At 53.1% G+C, this 14,022-nt stretch overlaps 1 pseudogene; it reads right to left on the bottom strand.

Annotated features, from left to right (window-relative positions):
- Window positions 1-1,502: 1,502 nt before the first annotated feature.
- Window positions 1,503-2,967, bottom strand: LOC112990715 (uncharacterized; annotated as a pseudogene).
- Window positions 2,968-14,022: the final 11,055 nt, after the last annotated feature.

Below are 14,022 nucleotides of genomic sequence, written 5' to 3'. Positions count from 1 at the left end.
TTAAAAGTTAGGGCTCTAGTCCGAGGTGGTCCCGAAGACTGGGACAGAGATATTTGGTTTGACTCTGATCCGTCCGAACTCTCGGACGATGAGAACCCTGTGAGTGAGACCATTCCAGTGAGACCTGTGGTGAAGTGGGAAACCACGGGTGGGTGAGGGACTACACCTTGCACAGTCATGAAGACTACTAGCTATGATCCAGAGGCATTGTTTAGGATAGCTGATCGGTATAGCCTTAAGCCTGGGGAAACCTCTCTAGAATATGCAACTTGCGTGTCGGAGGATGGCAGTGATGGCGTTCTTCTCTTAGGTTCAGAGGCCCCAGGGAACTGGGGGCCAGGAGTGTTGGCACCCAGCGGGATCCTGCATCCCTCACCCACCGTGTAGCAGTTTGGTGTAGTGGTGTGCCTCGTTTAGAGAGAGGCGAGGCAGCCCGTCTGCCATCAGGAACAATAGGAGAATTAACCAGAGGACTTCTAAGAGCTGCTGTGGAGCAGTTGTGTGAGATTAGAGGATTTGGCTGGGACCCTTCAGGGAACTTTCACCTAGGTCCCCCTGTGGAAGCCCATACCAACCCAGTCCAAATGGGACCCTTTACAGTGAGTGTAGCACCCCTTATTAAGCTTGCACTGATTTAAGAATGAGCTTCAGAATGTGCCCTTGACATGGGGAGAGGTGAGTCATCGGGCTCTGACCTTAGTTTGGGAAATGGGGGCAGAATGTGAAGCTCCCCATGGACCAAAGCCAGTCCGAACAGTGACTGCCTGCACTGTTAAATCAAAAGAAAAGAATAGAGAAACGCCTCGGTCCAGGAATTCAGAGGCAGTTCAACACAGGAATGATTTGTGGAGGCAGGCCCTGAAGGCAGGTATTCCTAGGGCGGTTATACATGGAATGCCTACTCTGCAGCTGCAGGCACTGGTGGAGGCCTTTCTGAAGACGAATCTGGTTGTGGTGGCATCCATGTCAGGGCCTGTCGACATGCTGCAGCATCTGTGTCTGGGCGTGTTGACATGCCACGGTTGGGAACTCAGGGCCTGTCGATGCGCCGCAGCATCCATGTCGGGCCGTGTTGACAGGCCACCATCTGGGGGTCGGGGCCAGTCAACGCGTTGAGGTCTGGAGCTTGGGGTCTGTCGATGCGCCTCGGCCTTAGTGTCAGGCCATGTTGATGCATGGTGGCATCTGTGTCGGCGCATATTGATGTGCCGTGGTCTAGACTTCAGGGTCCATCGATGCGCCACGGCATCTGTGTTGGGCCGTGTCGACGCGCTGCAGTCTGGAGCTCAGGGCCCGTAGAAACGCTGCAGCATCCGTGTCGGGCCCTGTTGACGCGCTGCGGTCTGGAGCTCGGGTCCTATAGATACGCCGCGGCATCCGTGTCAGGCCCTGTCGATGTGTGGCCGTCTGGAGCTAGGGGCTGGCTGACGCACTACAGCATCCACGTCAGGACGCACTGCGATCTGGAGCTCGGGACCCGTTGACGCGACGCTGCATCCATGTCACGGTGTGTTGATGCGACGCCGTCTAGAACTCAGGGCCGGCTGACATGCCACGGCATCCATGTGGAGCCGTGTTGATGTGTAGCGGTCTGGAGCCCAGGGCCCGTTTATGTGCTGCGGCCTCCGTGTCAGGGGCAGTCCTAAAAGCCAGTGTCGGCGCCATGATCTTTCTCTTCTGGCTAAATCTGGGCTCCTCCCAGAAAATGCCAGCGGCTTGTTTGCTGGCTCTGCTGCCCGCACGGCCCTAGTTTCCACCCTTTGGTAAGTCTGGCCGACTAGCCCGTATTTCCTCCCATAATTAATCAATTCCAGGGTTACCTCCCCCCAGGTCCACACCTTTTTCCCCAGCTGCCGATGCCTGGGGGTTACCATCCCCTCCAGGGCAGCTGCGATTCTCTCCTCGCAGGGCACATCTTGGATTCTCCCCTGCAATTGGATCCCAATAAGTTTCAGGGAATCAGGAAGTCCCCGTATTAGGGGCGTCATCCGCTCGGGATCTACCGGCAATAACACCAGAGAGCTCAGGTTTGGCTTGAGTTCCTGATCGTACATCATTTGCAGACAAGCTGCCTTTTGTACACATTCCAGCAACTGATCAACGGAAGCTGTTATAGCTAGGGGATCCCCCCTTTCCAAAGGGTTCAACCCCCCCACCCAATATGCAGCTCTCCGAGTCAGGGACCATGGGGCTTGGCGATTGCCCGTCGTCAGGAACACGCCCGGGCCCCAATATCCCTCTGCCTCCTTTTCAGATAGCAGGATTCCGTCCCTCCCTGACAGGGATACCTGCCACATGTATTTGGTTTCGGAATCCCCAGCTGTTCTGGCAAAATCTTTTCGCAGCTTGGCCAATTCGGTAGCTGTGAAAGGGATTTCTTTGGTAACAATCTGGGGGCAGTTGTCGCTGTCGTCCTCGTATATGTATTCCATTTTGACTAGCGGGCACATATGGGGGGGAGCCATCTATGGCCTCCTTTAATCTTTTTAGGTGTCTTTGGGGGTAAATTTGGCATACCCCTTTCTCCCTGAGCAGCATCTCAGTTTCGGTGAGGGTGTCTGCCTCCCTCAGGAGCTGGTTTCTTAACTCGTCTTTCAGTATCAGATTTTGGCGCTTCTCCTCCTCCAGCGCCTGCTTGGTTTCCCGTAATTGTTCTTGCAGCGGCGCTAGTGCCGCTTGCAGCGCGGCATTCGCAGCCTCCGCCTGACAAGGTGCCCGCTTCCTGTCCTCCACCGCAGCTGCTAGGCACGCTCCTAGCACAGCACAAACAATAGCTTTCCCTTTTCCTCTCTTAACTTTGGCTTCTTTTTGCAAGACCGCTATTCGATCCACTACACTTTGCAATTGGAACCAATGGTCCTGTGCCCAGTCTCGTCCCGGGGGTGAGGGACGAGAACGGTGTGCTTCCAAAAGGTCATATAATTTCTCGATTTCCTCATAAAACTCGCCTGCCTTCTGAGCAGCCATATCCTACAAAGGGGATTTCGTCCTGGGAGGGCCAAACCTTTAAGGAGTCCAAGTTTCCCCTATACGCTCCCAGGAGGCCAAACTGTAAACTACTACAAAAAGTGTCCTACAAAGGGGATTTCATCCTGAGGGGGCCACACCTTAAAATCCAAGTTTCCCCTATACACCCTCAGGAGGCCAAACCGTAAACTACTACAAAAAAGTGTCCTACAGAGGGGATTTCATCCTGAGGGGGTCACACCTTAAAATCCAAGTTTCCCCTATACACCCTCAGGAGGCCAAACCGTAAACTAGTATACTAAAGATCTCACCATTCACTCCTTCCTCATGCTTTGTTCGTCTCCGGCCGCTTCCCTCGCGGGAGAGCGGAACCGCGGATCGGAACTCTGCACTCGCTTCGTACTTGTTCGTACGTCTCGTTCACACACAATCGCTCAGCACACCATACGGTTGTACGATACTCTCATCTCAAGGGATCCTGTCCATGATGCCAATTAGATGTCCCGATCCAATATCGGGGGGGTTCCGTTACGATCCCAAGGATGAGATTAAGACGCTAAAACCAGTCACATTTCGTACAACCTTTTAACATTATTTTCCACAGAGTGGGGAGAAAAGGTGGGGAAAGGTGAAGGGGAGGAGAGAGAGAAAGAGAGAGAGAGAAAAGGGGGAGAGAGAAAGAGATATCACCACCTGTGGATCCAGCAGCGTCCTGTTGGTCCTCTTCACCCTGGGTGTAAATTTTAGTGAAGCGCATGCAGTAATTACAACTCGAGCAGGGTCCGACCCTAGGTTCCCGCTGAAAAGTTCGGAGCCAAATCAAGGCAAATTAAATAAATAAATTGTAATGACACGTGTGCAGTAGTTACAGCTCGAGTTGGGTGCCTCCGAAGAGGGACCCCGAACAAAGAAATCCCTGGGCAATTATACTTTCCAATCTTAAGCTCTCTGCCCTTCACGCGGTAGTTTGGACTAATAGTAATATTTAGGTCTGGGGTCTCCTGCTCCTTATTGGGTCTCTAGGTAGATTGTTTACCGTTGTGGTTTCTGTTGACAGATGCGTTTTCATTCTTCGGGTCTTGCCCTTATCTCTCAAAGCCCTGACAATTTATTACTTCCCCAGCAGTGACGGTAGGTGTTATTTCCCAAGGTCCAGACAAAGGGAATATGATCTGGACCCCAAGATAGCCCAGACCCCCCCAATCAGCATTGTTTCCGCAGCAAGAGGAGGCCCTGCTCCCTAGGGTCCCGGTGCCCAAGCAGGCCTCACTTCAATGCCTTGACATCCTCCCTCCCGGAGCGTGAAGCATGGAAATGCAAACTGTTGGTAACCCCCTTGTCTTTCCTGCCTGCACCAGCTCTGGGGCCCTTTCTCACTGAACTAGGGAGTGAGGCCTAAGGCTTCAGCAAAATTAGCTACTCAGGCTAAGCACGCGTTATAGAAGTTGTGCTAAGCAGCAGTAATTTATAGTCCAGGTACCAAAGTCTCTGCCCGATTGTGGTCTGGTTCAGCGCAGGCTCGGTGTGTCCCGGGTGGTCGCAGGGAGACCATTTCGGGGGTCGCAGCAGCTCAGTCCTGTTCCCGCTGGGAACAGATGGCTTGTTTGGGGTTATGGATTGCTTGCACCTTATGTACCAAGAAATATTTAAGGCAAAAGTTCACTCACCTGTCCACCACAGCAGCTCCTGCTGCCTATCGCTAGCCATCGATATCCATCGGTAGCGATCTTATCGCTTCCGAGGGATATCGATGTGTATTGATAGGTGTGGAATTGGACAGGCTTCGATGCCCCTCCCTATCGAGAGGTATCGATGGCAAGACTGCTTGGATGCCTCACAAGAAGAGGATCGGCCCCGTGCCCAAAGCGAAAATGCCCGTGGAGATCGACAGCCATCGCTAGGCATTGAGAGTTAGGTACGCCTCTCGTTATTGATGCCTCCCGCTGGCTACGGAGCTGTGGAGATCGACAGCTTCTGAGGCAGAGCGAGAGGGCTCGCTCTCTCTGCGTGTCGTTCCCGCACCATGCCTATGGAAATCAATGCTCCAGAAGGGCCCTCGATCCCCAAAACGGTCAATGTCGAGAGGTCTCGGGGCCTCCCAAGAGCAACACGGCCCACAGCCCGCAAGCTCTGCATGCCTCTCGAGATCGGCAGCTCCCGCTGCCTATCGCTAGCCATCGATATCCATCGGTAGCGATCTTATCGCTTCCGAGGGATATCGATGTGTATCGATAGGTGTGGAATTGGACAGGCTTCGATGGCCCTCGCTATCGAGAGGTATCGATGGCGGGATGTGGAGGACTGGCTTGAGGGCAGAGGTCATGTGAAGATTGAACAAATAAAGGAAGAAGAACTAAGTGCATATCGCACACAGTTGATGTGAGCTGAGTCACGTATGAACATGAAAACAGCCAGTTAGAGCCAAGGGCACACTGTCCTTGGCTGCAATGTGTTACAAGTGAACTTGTGGGTGATGGGATGGGGAAGCTGCTGGGTAAACAAAGTTGCTGTTACCAATAAGGAGCTCAGCTTTTGCAATATGTATGAGCCTGATTAGTCCTATACTATATAAAGAAAGACCACGCCTAATAAAGTTGAAGTACGCTGATCACTCATATTGAGCGTCTGGGTCTTCCCTCCGTCGGCTCCTCCCGTGCAAGTTTCCAACAAATGGCGCCCAAACAGGGACCCTGCCGGTCAGGGACTCGGTGATTAAAAACTCAGGAGTCGACAGAGTACTAGAGACAGCTGGTCCTGCTGTGCTAAAGGCGACGAGACACAAAAGGGTGTCTACGTGCCAGAGTTACAGAGGAGGTGGAGAGGACACAAACAAAGGGGGTCAGTGCCCAGGACAAGACGGGGTCCTGCCAGAAAGTCTCGCCGCAGGTCTTGCAAAGGTTGCAACGGTAAGTGAGTAACCATGGAGCGACAAGCGGCTTATGATTTATTGAGATGCTTTTTAGAAAAGCGGGGTACTCAAGGAATAGAAAGTCATAAGGAACTCCCAGGGCTATTAGCTTACGGAGTGGCTAAGGCGTGTTTTGTTAGCCCAGATACCGTGTTCGAACAAACCGAATGGAAGAAATTTGGGGACAAGTTGTTTGATGAAGTTATAAGTGACAACAAGACAGCAAAAAAGCTGATGAAACCGTGGAGGGCAGTTACCAATGCTCTTGCGGTGCATCAGGCTGAGCAGAAAGTAGCTGCCGCTGCCGCGGAACGTTTGGGAAGCCCCGATGGGTTTAAGGAACCCCCGCATGTGGAGGTGTCCCCATACCCATCACCCCCCTCGATCCGAACCTTTACTATTGCCCAAGGAGGGTCTGGGAACACAAGCCTGCCAAAAGGAGCAACATTGACCATGCAGCAGACCCCCCCTCCTCCCTCAGCGCCTCCAATAGAGGAGGTGACGGGGGGAGGGGGATCGGAAGCGAACCCTTTTCTCACAAATACTAACCCATTTGTATTAAGTCCTGCGAGCAGTGCTAATAAATGGGAAAAAATAGCAAGAGAAGCTATGCAAGAAGGAAATTATGAGGCGGCAGCACAAATCAGTCAGGCATTCCCCGTGGTATATTCGCCCCCTGATGCTCAGGGAAACGTCACCGTGAATATGACAAATCTAGATTGGAAGTTGTTAACGCAATTGAGATCTACTGTAAATGAGTCGGGAATAAAGGGGGAACCAACCCGACAGATGTTGGATTACATTTGGGGGACAAATATATTGTTGCCGGGGGACATACGCAGCATAATGAACTTAATACTAACACAGCACCAGCAGCTGCTGTTTAACGCGCATTGGCACGCAGTATGCCAAGAAGCAGTAGCTGTTATAAGGGCTCCAGGGGACCCGTTGTATGGAGTAACTTTGGACGAGTTGATGGGAATAGGCGCGAACTTCCGATTAGAGGCACAAGCCCTGCTGGGACCAGATAAAGCTAAAGAATCGATGAAACTAGCAAGGCGGGCGCTTGATCAAATAAAGGAGCCAGGGGGTATCCCATCTTATATGGGCATAAAGCAGGGCGGGGAAGAGCCTTTCGGCTTGTTTATTGACAGAGTAGCCAATGCTATACAAGCAGCAGGGGTACCAGAATACCTAAAAGGGACTATTTTGAAACAATGTGCAATACAGAATAGTAGTCCTTGTCGCCTTCTGATGCGACAATCTCCCGTTCGCCTGAGACGGCACGGAGGCTCCCCCTGCCTCCGGGCCAATGAGCACTGACACCAATATGAGGATGCTGCAAATGGCATTTATTGTACGCATGTATTCGCTTATATACCTACAAGCATACTGCTATCTCTACGTCATATCCTTCCTCTTCCTTCCTCTTTCCGTGCCATCGCGAGATCTTCTGATCGCCGTTCCCTACATCTCCCCCTCCCCATGCTTTGACTATGCTTTTTGCTTTAAATTGCCGTGTTGCGGGTTAAGCGTTCATAGTGTGGGTGTGGGTGGGACCACCCCTTTTCTAGCAGTTGTCTTACCAAGCATCTAAACACTAGTCTACATACTAATATGCCTAGCACGAGCATCAGCAGCAGGTGCAACTCTTCTATTAGTAATTGCCTGGCCCATGGTCCTAGCCCAAGCCAATTACTACTACTGAACCCAGAAGGTCAAGCTCTTGCGGGTCCCAGGGCAATGATGCATTCAGCGTGTTCTAGCAGTTACTAATATTGCTTGTGTTTGTGCAATGCTCTCTCAGCTTTGGTAGGTCTACGGTCAAATTCAATGGGACCCCTATTAAGCATGTCTTAAAAGGGCTGCCCCGCACCCGCCAACGTCAGGCAAAATTGCTTATTTCCTGTCCGGTTTGCCAGGTGAGCCATAGATTGTTACTACCCCATTTCGCTAACATTGGTTCGCCTTTCACCCCTTGGAGTCCCAGTCCCAGCATCGCTACGAGGAGAGCTACTTGGGTTGCTCCCCCTGCCATCTTCTCGGGTTTTCTGGTTACGCGTTCTTCTTGTGGTTTCACGCGCCTTTTCTCATCTGTTCTTCTTCTCCTGTCTGCTGTCTTTGCTGCTAGAAGGGATCATCGGCTTTTCAGGGTGGTCCTCCCCTGCAACAAAGCTCAGACATTCATTAATTCACCTGACTCTCTGCTTCCTGTCTTGTCCTTGCCCTGAGGTCTGGGCGCACCCACTTCACAGGGACCCATCTTACCACTTCTCCCTGCCTGACTGCTGCATACCCTCGTCCTTGGGTTACCAGTTGCCACCCCTCTTCCCATTTCCCTTTTTCCGGGATTCGGACCTTTACGTCTGGTCCCTCGTGCATCGCTCGGACCGCCCAATGCTTTTCCGCTGGCGTCTTGTTCTCCTCCCCCCGATGAACTGATTCAGACCAAATAAGGCGCGCATAATTATTTCTGATTGTTTGTGCGCGGGGATTCTTTGTGTATATCCTTCCCCCTCCCCAAGAATCTCGATCCTTTGCTTTAAAGTGCGGTTTGCTCGCTCGACGATGGCCTGACCTGTGCTATTATAGGCAATACCGTGCACTAGCTTAATTCCCCACCGTACGGCCCATTCTCTCGTGCTTTGCACTGTGAAACACGTGCCGTTGTCTGTTTTAATAGTTTCTGGGGCACCCAGCCAGGCCATTGCCGTGTGCCAATGCAACTGTGCCGCCCGCGCTGTGACTCGTTTATGTTGGGTCGCAACGATGATACCGCTGTGTGTGTCCACTGTGACAGCCAGCCAGGGCCGTGGTCGAAGTCGCTGGCACATTGTGAAGTCCGTTTGCCATATTTGGTTTCCTTTCAGCCCCCTGGGGTTGATGCCGGCGCCCCACAGGGTTTTTTTTTGGCAATACGGGCAAGCCGCAACCACTTCACGAGCCGTGGTGAGGGGGATGTTGCAGCTTTTTGCCAGTGCTTTTGCACCAACATGGAGAAGGTCGTGCACCTGCCTTGCTTCTGCGACTGTCCACACACCTTTGGCCGCTTGATCGGCTTTATTGTTGCCTTCTTGGTACACTCCTTGGATTGCCTCATGACTCCGAACATGAATAACAGAGGCAGTGGCCCGTCGTTGTTGTAGGGCTTCTTCTAGCATTAGCGCAATGGGCGATCCGGCCCATCCGGGATATGACATGTTGTGTAACAATTTAAAGACGAACATGGAGTCTGTCACTACATTCAAATGCTCTTCTGGCCACATTTGCAATGCCTGCGCCACAGCTCGGGCCTCTAGATGCTGTACGCTACTGTCCGGCTCGCTGATTTTCACTCGGTGCCATTGGGCCTTTTGATCTTGCCACACAACAACCGCTGCCCTGGTCACCGATGACGCGTCGGTGAACACTGTGTGCCCTGGTGCAGGTCGCTGTAGCACTCGGGCTTTCAGATGGGGCCGAAGGACGGAGAGGTGTGTATACATCTCCAGCACAGGCGATAATCTGATTGTTCCTGGGAATCCTTCTAAAGCTATTGCTATACTATCTTGTTTCTGGACCACGCTGTCCCATTGACTTCTTTTTACCGGCAGGTAAATGGACTCAGGCTCCTTCGCGAAGTGCCGAACGGTGGCGGTTCGTCCCTTCTGTATCATCTGTGCCAACGCTGTTACGATTGTGACGTATGCCGTACTTATTTGGTTCGACACTATCCACCATACGACTTCCGGACGCTCCGGCGCCCCTTGTCCTAGAACGCCTATGGCTCCTGTTCTTGTAACTGCCACGTACAGATTGATAGGTCTGGCCGGGTCGTATCTCGTTACTCCGCCCTTTGCCATGAGATCTTCTATTTTTCGGAGGGCTTCTAACGCGTTTGGTGTCATCTGCCTCGGTTCCCATGGTTTGTGGCCCTTGAGCAACTCGAACAGTGGCTCCATCCACTCCTTGGGAATACCTATCAGCCCTCGCAGCCATTGGAGAGCTCCAACCAATTGCTGTACATCATGCAACGTCCGTATTTCTCTATTGAGCTTTATCAGCTGTGGGACCACAGCTCTGGGGAGGATGGTGGTTCCCAGATAGTCAACAGATTCTCCCCTTTGCGTCTTCGCTTTCTGGACGTACAACCCTGCTTCATTTAGGCAGTTAATTACTGCCTGTTCTGCCTGATCGGTTTCTTGCTGGGTCTCTGCAGCTATTAGGAGGTCGTCCACGTAATGGATGATAAGCGCGCGCGGGAGCTGCGCCCTTACCGGCTGCAATACCTTAGCTACTGCCGCCTGACAAATCGTAGGTGAATTTTTTATGCCCTGCGGGAGGACAGTCCATTGATATCGCGCTGCTGGCTCCTGCAGATTCTCTGAGGGCAGTGTGAAGGCAAATCGAGCTTTGTCCTGAGGGGCTAATGGTATAGAGAAAAAGCAATCTTGGATATCCATCACCACCACTGGCCAATTCTTTGGTATTGCTGATGGTAGTGGCAACCCCGCCTGGAGGGCACCCATCGCTTCCATCTGCTGATTTACCGCTCGTAGGTCGTGCAGTAATCGAAATTTAGACTTATCCTTTTTGTGTATCACAAATATAGGAGTGTTCCAGGGACTGTGGCTTTCCTCCAGGTGTCCCTGCTCTAGTTCTCTACTTACTATTTGTCGGGCAGCCGCCAATTTGTCCCCTGTCAATGGCCACTGCTCTACCCACACAGGCTCATTGGAGCACCATGTCAGCGGGACAGCGAAATGAGCCCCGAGGAGGTAGGCAGTGGCCCTTACCCTAAATTTGTCAGATGAAAGCCGCTTTGCAATAAGGCATCTCGCCCTAACAATGGTTCCCCTATGGCAGTTATGTACGGCCGCACTCGGATGATCTGAGCAGGCCTATCCGGGTCCTCCAATACAATTGTGATATCGGTTTCAGAAATCATAGCCTCCGCCCTGCCTCCCACTCCATCTAACGAGCTTGCCACTTTTGCTGGCCAACTCGATGGCCACAACCACGAGGGCACACATGTAACATCTGCCCCCGTATCTAGCATCATTATTAAGGGGATGCTAGGAGGACCCGCCCCTGGTGGGCCTATCAGATGCGCTTTCACTCGGGGTCTCTTCTCACACCCTAAGACCAGGGCCACGCGGGGTTTCCCTTCGGAGTTTGGTCGCTGGAGCTGTCCATCAGCGGTGTGTTGTTGTTGACGGGGGCTACTTGAGGCCGGCTCACCAGGGAGGGGTGGCCCCCTAGTTGCCCTCCCCGCTTCTCGTTTCCCGACCGCCGACAATCTCGTGCTCTGTGTCCTGGTTTTCCACAGGCCCAGCATGTAAGGCTCCCCATACCCCCTGTTGGGCGCGCGTAACTTCCCTTATTCGTGCACTGTGCTCTCAAATGGCCCATTCGCCCGCAGCCAAAGCATGGGCCTCCTTTTGGACCTCCTCTAGCTCTAACCTCCGGCATTGCCATAACTGCTGCAGCAATCTGTAGGGCTGTGGTCTTGTCCCGGTGTTCTAATACGTACTTGATCGTCTGCCCTAGACTTGCTCCCTTAGGCGCTGTTCTTAGGATTTCTTTTGTCAACTCGTTGCCCTGTTGTTTGATACATTCCAACATCACTGCTCCTTTTGCAGCGTCTGGTAAAGATGCAAGTTCTACTGCTGCCTGTAGCCTGTCACAAAACTTGTCAAATGGCTCTCCCACTCTCTGCTTCACAGTCGTCCATGGGTCTGCCTGCTGCACCAGTGGCCCAATATCATCAAAGGCCTTTCGAGATGCTTCTGTTGCCACCAGTATCTCCCGAGGTCTCAGGCCCGCTGCCTGCTGCTGGGGTGTAGCCATGGCCGCATCATTTCCTCTTAACTGCGTTAGGGTGGATTGGCCCAGTGGGTTCTGCGGGTCTGCCTGCGCGGCCATCAACGCCTGCTGCAGGCGTGAGGTCCACGCTTCTTTCCACATAAGGACCATCGTGGGCGATAAAACCAGTCGCGCGAGGGCGCAACAATCCCATGGTATTAGGCCTCCCGCGTGCACCGCGTCCAGCAACGTCTGTGTCACCGGGTGTCGCAGGCCCTGTTCTTGCACTGCTTTCAATAGCTGTTGTACCGTCTTTGGGTCGAGGGGCATCCATTCCACTGCCCCCCTCCCCGGGGCAACTCGTACTGGGAAGGCCCCTATTGGTGCACGAAACTTGAGGCCACTCAGGGCACATTCCGTCGCTATCAGTTTCCAGTCTGTTAGGGGAATTTCTTTTCCCCCTCCCGCTTGGGCAGAACCTGCTGTCTCTGATAGCCCTCTTTGTTTAGCTGTTGCCTCTGATAGCCCTCTTTGTTTAGCTGTTGCCTCTAATAGCCCTCTTTGTTTAGCTGTTTCTTCTTCCAGAGCTGTAAGCAGCATAAACATCTGCTCCATATCTCTTGTGACTTTCCTCCTTTTTTTTTTTTTTTTTCCCCCCCCGCCTCTGACTGCGGCGGGGGAACTCCGCCCTAGTTACTGCACCGGAGTCTTCAGTCTCCTCCTTCCGCAACGCTGGTCGACGCCCACTCCTCTCTCGGCCAGCGCCATCTTTCCCCGGGTGCGGCACCCTCGGTCTTTCCCCTGCTTCTGGTCTTTCCCCTGCTTCTTCTCTTCTTTCGTCCTCCCACTGCACCCGAATCATGGCCCCCGGTAGCCAGTCTCGGGGATCATCCACTATAAGCGGTCTTTCCTTTTCTTCTGCCTCCTCCACTTTCACCTTGCTTTCTTTTCCTCTACCCGCCACTGGCTTTTTCATATCTCGGTCTCCACAAAGGTCTCCTGGTTCTCCCCCTTCCATCGCCCTCATCTCTTTCCACGGATACCGCGGCGGTGGCGGAGAAGAGGGCGTTATTGGGTAAGCCTCTGGAGTTTTTGCCTCCCCCTCTCCCCGCTCTGGTTCTTGATTAACCGCCTCCTCCTTTATGTCTGTTTCCACACTCTCCGTTTTCACTTCATCCCCTACTATCGTCTCTCCCTCTATCGCCTCCGTTCGCTCCTCTGCGTTCGCTGCTGTCTGTGTCGCCATTTCCGCGGACATGTGCAGCGCTGCGCGGGCAGCCTGCCAGGTCTCAAGCTCCTCCCTAGTCCTTTCTAAAATGATCGTTATGTCTCCCCATGTCTTAAGCTCTGCGGCCTTCTTAGTGGCCATACCTCTCTGAGCAAGTGCTCGAGTGCACTTCTCCCAGTTAGAAGGGGAAAAAATGTCCCCTGGTCTAACTATCGCTCCATCTTTCAGGAGCCGCCCGACGCAGTTCGCAACTGCATCCGCTCTCATAGAGAGCCCCCATTCCCGGGCACCCACAAGCGTACAACCTTAACTACTGCGTCCATGATCCGGATCCTCTCGACCGCCTGCGGTCCGCCGTCTCAGCTATCACGTCGGGGTCACCACTTGTCGCCTTCTGATGCGACAATCTCCCGTTCGCATGAGACGGCACGGAGGCTCCCCCTGCCTCCGGGCCAATGAGCACTGACACCAATATGAGGATGCTGCAAATGGCATCTATTGTACACATGTATTCGCTTATATACCTACAAGCATACTGCTATCTCTACGTCATATCCTTCCTCTTCCTTCCTCTTTCCGTGCCATCCCAAGATCTTCCGATCGCCGTTCCCTACAACACATCGATATACCTCGGAAGTGATAAGATCGCTACCGATGGGTATCGATGGCTAGCGATAGGCAGCGGGAGCTGCCGATCTCGAGAGGCATGCAGAGCTTGTGGGGTGTGGGCCGTGTTGCTCTTGGGAGGCCCCGAGGCCTCTCGACATTGACCGTTTTGGGGATCGAGGGCCCTTCTGGAGCATTGATTTCCATAGGCATGGTGCGGGAACGACACGCAGAGAGAGCGAGCCCTCTCGCTCTGCCTCAGAAGCTGTCGATCTCCACAGCTCCGTAGCCAGCGGGAGGCATCGGGAACGAGAGGCGTGCCTAACTCTCAATGCCTAGCGATGGCTGTCGATCTCCACGGGCATTTTTGCTTTTGGCACGGGGCCAATCCTCTTCTTGTGAGGCATGCAAGCAGTCTCGCCATCAATACCTCTCGATAGCGAGGGGCATCGAAGCCTCTCCAAATCCACACCTATCGATACACATCGATATCCCTCGGAAGCGATAAGATCGCTACCGATGGGTATCG

The sequence above is a fragment of the Dromaius novaehollandiae genome, chromosome 1, assembly GCF_036370855.1.
Source record: "Dromaius novaehollandiae isolate bDroNov1 chromosome 1, bDroNov1.hap1, whole genome shotgun sequence".
In the NCBI taxonomy this organism is placed as follows: Eukaryota; Metazoa; Chordata; class Aves; order Casuariiformes; family Dromaiidae; genus Dromaius; species Dromaius novaehollandiae.
This window is presented reverse-complemented; position numbering and strand designations above follow the sequence as displayed.